General features: G+C 44.0%; 1 long non-coding RNA gene across 3 annotated transcripts in view; it reads left to right on the top strand.

Moving 5' to 3' along the window:
- The first annotated feature begins 1,972 nt into the window (after positions 1-1,972).
- The window catches only part of LOC124777555, a 28,445-nt gene continuing 24,417 nt past the window's right edge, over positions 1,973-6,000 (top strand). For 2 of the 3 annotated variants that reach the window (XR_007015749.1, XR_007015748.1), the window contains exons 1-2: positions 1,977-2,059; positions 2,200-2,393. This is a non-coding gene — a long non-coding RNA (uncharacterized LOC124777555). Of the gene's footprint in view, positions 2,107-2,199; positions 2,394-6,000 lie in introns of all 3 variants that reach the window. The other variant, XR_007015750.1, reaches the window with a different exon arrangement.

Below are 6,000 nucleotides of genomic sequence, written 5' to 3'. Positions count from 1 at the left end.
GTACGTCTAACGTATTTGACCGGCCGGTGTGGTCGAGCGGTTCTAGGCGCTTTAGTCTGGAACCGCGCGACCGCTACGGTCGTAGGTTCGAATCCTGCCTCGGGCATGGATGTGTGTGATGTCCTTAGGTTAGTTAGGTTTAAGTAGTTCTAAGTTCTAGGGGACTGATGGCCTCAGATGTTAAGTCCCATAGTCCTCAGAGCCATTTGAACCATTTTCTAACTTATTGATTCTTCGTCTTGAAAAGTTTTTGTCTCCTGCTTCCATTGTCTAATGAATTTTCAGTTTCTGAATGTCTGTCTTCTGTCTTCCTTCTCTTCCGCGTTCCCTACTCCGTTGATAATTTCGAGAAGTCATCGTCTCGTCTAAAATTTTGGTATTTCTCTGCAAAAACACAGGAATGATAACTCGTTGGTCACTTCTTCGTTTTTCCCGTCTCTGTACGCTCAATTACTTCCACTGCATCCGTCCTCGAATTCTCTCTCTCCATCACACCTTCAAACTGTTACTACAAAACAAATTGCCTCTTTTCCACAAAATTGTGACTACATTCCACTGACAGAACAACATCTCCTTTCTGTCCGCCTTTACAGTGCCATGCCGCAGCCTCAGCTGTTCACTGATCATTATTTCGATTCTCATTCCAAATTTCTCCGTCCATTCTATACCAAGAAAACATCTTCTTTCCGGAAAACAGTGCTGATTTTTCCGTTAATAATCCGCCATATCCCTTCGATCCATGTTTCCGTCTCAGCATCCTATCATCAACTTTCGATTGTCACTTGCCAGTTATCTCTTAATAAAACTTCTCGCAGTTTACATTTCTCCAAGTCCAGGCATTCTCTTTTGCGTATAAATCAGATACAATCGAAGTAACATAGAACATAACTACATATATACATAATACACTTAATTAATTGAATAGAATTGGGGAGAAGAGGAGTTTGTGGCACAACTTGAGTTGAAGAAAGGATCGGTTGGTAGGACATGTCTGAGGCATCAAGGGATGACCAATTTAGTACTGGAGGGCAGCGTGGAGGGTAAACATCGTAGAGGGATACCCACAGATGAATACACTAAGCAGATTCAGAAGGATGTAGGCTGCAGTAGGTACTGGGAGATGAAGAAGCTTGCACAGGATAGGGTAGCATGGAGAGCTGCATCAAACCAGTCTCAGGACTGAAGACCACAACAACAACAACTCAAAAAATGGTTCAAATGGCTCTGAGCACTATGGGACTTAACATCTGTGGTCATCAGTCTCCTAGAACTTAGAACAACTTAAACCTAACTAACCTTAGGACATCACACACATCCATGCCCAAGGCAGGATTCGAACCTGCGACCTTAGCAGTCGCGCGGTTCCGGACTGAGCGCCTAGAACCGCTAGACCACCGCGGCCGGCCCAACAACAACTGAATTCGTTCACATTTACTTTAGAAACAAGAGCCAATGACGTACAAATTACCTTAAACAATGGATACATATATCGTTTATCATTGAAAATTCGCTGTGTTAGTTTGTGGTGAAGAAAATCTCGGTCACAGAAACATTAAAAGACGTTAACGAGCTACATAATATGTTGAAAAAATCAAGAAACATGTTGGTCATGGCTCCTTGGAAACACTCCGGAACTTTATATTGATTGCTGTGACTCGTTTTAAATTAGAATTACTGGACCTGAATTCGCAAATGACTTCATTTCATCCACGGAAGTCACGGAGGTGCTGCAGTATTTTTTGTGACAGGGAGAACGTTTGTTTTCATGGTGCCTACAAAACATTTCCAGCGCAGAGTCGAGGGATACAACGGCACGGACACCTGGCGCCCTTGACCTGCTTCAGTATTGACGATGTCGCAGCCCGTCCGTGTTATATGACACGAAGTCGCCGTGGCAACGGGGCCCGGCGCGGCGCGGTGCTGCGCCGTCCGTTACGCCTTTTGTGTGGCTGGCGGCCAGTCACGCACGGGTCGGCGAGCACGCGGGCTGCCCGTCCAGCGCGGCCTCCCAGGCAGAGACACAGGGAGGCGCTCGCTGCACGGAGCTGGCGCACTTGCAGTGAGTCTACTGGACAGCTCCACTCTGTATCCTGCACGAGCCCCCAAGTAACGGAAGTAGTCGTGTTTCTAACAGGTCCCTCACGTGTCAAATGAAACAGACCAGAGACTAAGGGTCAACTAAGATTTCTCCTTTTTCAGTGTCAGACTGGCATAAGATGTCGTCAATATAGTCTGCAGGAAGCTGTCTGAGCCGAGATCCTCCTGTTCTGCACTACAGCATCAACTCGCAGTCGCAGACGCGAAACCGTGCGGATGCGTTAGGGGGCAGCAGGAGACACTTTTCGTTCACATGACTCGGCTTATTTTTTATTCTTACGCCTTTCTGGGAAGAGGTATATTTCTGTGAATTTTTGTGTTGACTGCTGTATACTAACGTACTCAATTTTTTTTGTGTAAACTTAAACACATCTGCATTTTGTAACCCTACTGTCACCATAGTAGCACAGCAGAAGTACTTAGATTGCACGTGGCGACTGCTTCGGCTAAGGTTATATTCTTCGTGGTTACGAAAACAGCGATGGTGTGGAACACAGCTCGCTCTGTCCGTCAGTACACGTCCGGCGACCAGTCTTACATCGTGTTCCTTGACTTTCGGGAGGCGTTCGATGCAGTTCCACACTACCACCTAATAAGCAAAATACGAGCGTACGGGATACCACATCAATTGTGCGGTTGGATTTTAATTTGTGTCAAAAACTCAGCATATTATGAACGGAGTCTACAGACGTAAAATTAGCTTTGGATGTGTCCAGGGGAGTGTTACAGAGCCATTACTTTTAGTTTTTTTTTTATCATCAGTCTACTGACTGGTTTGATGCGGCCCGCCCCGAATTCCTTTCCTGTGCTCAGAGTAGCACTTGCAACCTACGTCCTCAATTATTTGCTTGACGTATTCCAATCTCTGTCTTCCTCTACAGTTTTTGCCCTCTACAGCTCCTTCTAGTACCATGGAAGTCATTCCCTCATGTCTTAGCAGATGTTCTATCATCCTGTCCCTTCTCCTTATCAGTGTTTTCCACATATTCCTTTCCTCTCCGATTCTGCGTAGAACCTCCTCATTCTATACCTTATCAGTCCACCTAATTTTCAACATTCGTCTATAGCACCACATCTCAAAAGCTTCGATTCTCTTCTGTTCCGGTTTTCCCACAGTCCATGTTTCACTACCATACAATGCTGTACTCCAGACGTACATCCTCAGAAATTTCTTCCTCAAATTAAGGCCGGTATTTGATATTAGTAGACTTCTCTTGGCCAGAAATGCCTTTTTTGCCATAGCGAGTCTGCTTTTGATGTCCTCCTTGCTCCGTCCGTCATTGGTTATTTTACTGCCTAGGTAGCAGAATTCCTTAACTTCATTGTCTTCGTGACCATCAATCCTGATGTTAAGTTTCTCGCTGTTCTCATTTCTACTACTTCTCATTACCTTCGCCTTTCTCCGATTTACTCTCAAACCAGACTGTGTACTCATTAGACTGTTCATTCCGTTCAGCAGTTCATATAATTCTTCTTCACTTTCACTTTCACTCAGGATACCAATGTCATCAGCGAATCGTATCATTGATATCCTTTCACCTTGTATTTTAATTCCACTCCGGAACCTTTCTTTTATTTCCATCATTGCTTCCTCGACGTACAGATTGAAGAGTAGGGGTGAAAGGCTACAGCCTTGTCTTACACCCTTCTTAATACGAGCACTTCGTTCTTGATCGTCCACTCTTATTATTCCCTCTTGGTTGTTGTACATATTGTATATGACCCGTCTCTCCCTATAGCTTACCCCCACTTTTTTCAGAATCTCGAACAGCTTGCACCATTTTATATTGTCGAACGCTTTTTCCAGGTCGACAAATCCTATGAAAGTGTCTTTATTTTTCTTTAGCCTTGCTTCCATTATTAGCCGTAACGTCAGAATTGCCTCTCTCGTCCCTTGACTTTTCCTAAAGCCAAACTGATCGTCACCTAGCGTATTCCCAATTTTCTTTTCCATTCTTCTGTATATTATTCTTGTAAGCAGCTTCGATGCATGAGCTGTTAAGCTGATTGTGCGATAATTCTCGCACTTGTCAGCTCTTGCCGTCTTCGGAATTGTGTGGATGATGCTTTTCCGAAAGTCAGATACTATATCGCCAGACTCATATATTCTACACACCAACGTGAATAGTCGTTTTGTTGCCACTTCCCCAATGATTTTAGAAATTCTTATGGAATGTTATCTATCCCTTCTGCCTTCTTTGACCGTAAGTCCTCCAAAGCTCTTTTAAATTCCGATTCTAATACTGGATCCTCTATCTCTTCTAAATCGACCCCTGTTTCTTCTTCTATCACATCAGACAAATCTTCACCCTCATAGAGGCTTTCAGTGTATTCTTTCCACCTATCTGCTCTCTCCTCTGCAGTTAACAGTGGAATTCCCGTTGCACTCTTAATGTTACCACCGTTGCTTTTAATGTCACCAAAGGTTGTTTTGACTTTCCTGTATGCTGAATCTGTCCTTCCGACAATCATATCTTTTTCGATGTCTTCACATTTTTCCTGCAGCCATTTCGTCTTAGCTTCCCTGCACTTCCTATTTATTTCATTCCTCAGCGACTTGTATTTCTGTATCCCTGGTTTTCCCGGAACATGTTTGTACTTCCTCCTTTCATCAATCAACTGAAGTATTTCTTCTGTTACCCATGGTTACTTCTCAGCTACCTTCTTTGTACCTATGTTTCCCTTCTCAACTTCTGTGATGGCCCTTTTTAGAGATGTCCATTCCTCTTCAACTGTACTGCCTACTGCGCTATTCCTTATTGCTGTATCTATAGCGTTAGAGAACTTCAAACGTATCTCGTCATTCCTTAGTACTTCCGTATCCCACTTCTTTGCGTATTGATTCTTCCTGACAAATGTCTTGAACTTCAACCTACTCTTCATCACTACTACATTGCGGTCTATATCTACTATATCTGCTCCTTGGTACGCATTACAATCCAGTATCTGACTTCGGAATCTCTGTCTGACCATGATGTAATCTAATTGAAATTTTCCCGTATCTCCCGGTCTTTCCCAAGTATACCTCCTCCTCTTGTGATTCTTGAACAGGGTATTCGCTATTACTAGCTGAAACTTGTTACAGAACTCAATTAGTCTTTCTCCTCTTTCATTCCTTGTCCCAAGCCCATATTCTCCTGTAACCTTTTCTTCTACTCCTTCCCCTACAACTGCATTCCAGTGGCCCATGACTATTAGATTTTCGTCCCCCTTTACATACTGCATTACTCTTTCAATATCCTCATACACTTTCTCTATCTGTTCATCTTCAGCTTGCGATGTCGGCATGTATACCTGAACTATCGTTGTCGGTGTTGGTCTGCTGTCGATTCTGATTAGAACAACCCGGTCACTGAACTGTTCACAGTAACACACCCTCTGCCCTACCTTCCTATTCATAACGAATCCTACACCTGTTATACCATTTTCTGCTGCTGTTGATATTACCCGATACTCATCTGACCAGAAATCGTTGTCTTCCTTCCACTTCACTTCACTGAACCCTACTATATCTTGATTGAGCCTTTGCATTTCCCTTTTCAGATTTTCTAGTTTCCCTACCACGTTCAAGCTTCTGAATTCCACGCCCCGACTCGTAGAACGTTATCCTTTCGTAGATCATTCAATCTTTTTCTCATGGTAACCTCCCCCTTGGCAGTCCCCTCCCGGAGATCCGAATGGGGGACTATTCCGGAATCTTTTGCCAATGGAGAGATCATCATGACACTTCTTCAAATACAGGCGACATGTCCAGTGGATACACGTTACGTGTCTTTAACGCAGTGGTTTCCATTGCCTTCTGCATCCTCATGTCGTTGATCATTGCTGTTTCTTCCTCCTTTAGGGGCAATTTCCCACCCCTAGGACAAGAGAGTACCCTGAACCTCTATCCGCTCCTCCGCC

This window comes from Schistocerca piceifrons, chromosome 2, assembly GCF_021461385.2.
Source record: "Schistocerca piceifrons isolate TAMUIC-IGC-003096 chromosome 2, iqSchPice1.1, whole genome shotgun sequence".
Taxonomy (NCBI): domain Eukaryota; kingdom Metazoa; phylum Arthropoda; class Insecta; order Orthoptera; family Acrididae; genus Schistocerca; species Schistocerca piceifrons.
Note: the sequence above shows the minus strand (reverse complement) of the source record. Positions and strands in the feature narration are given on the sequence as shown.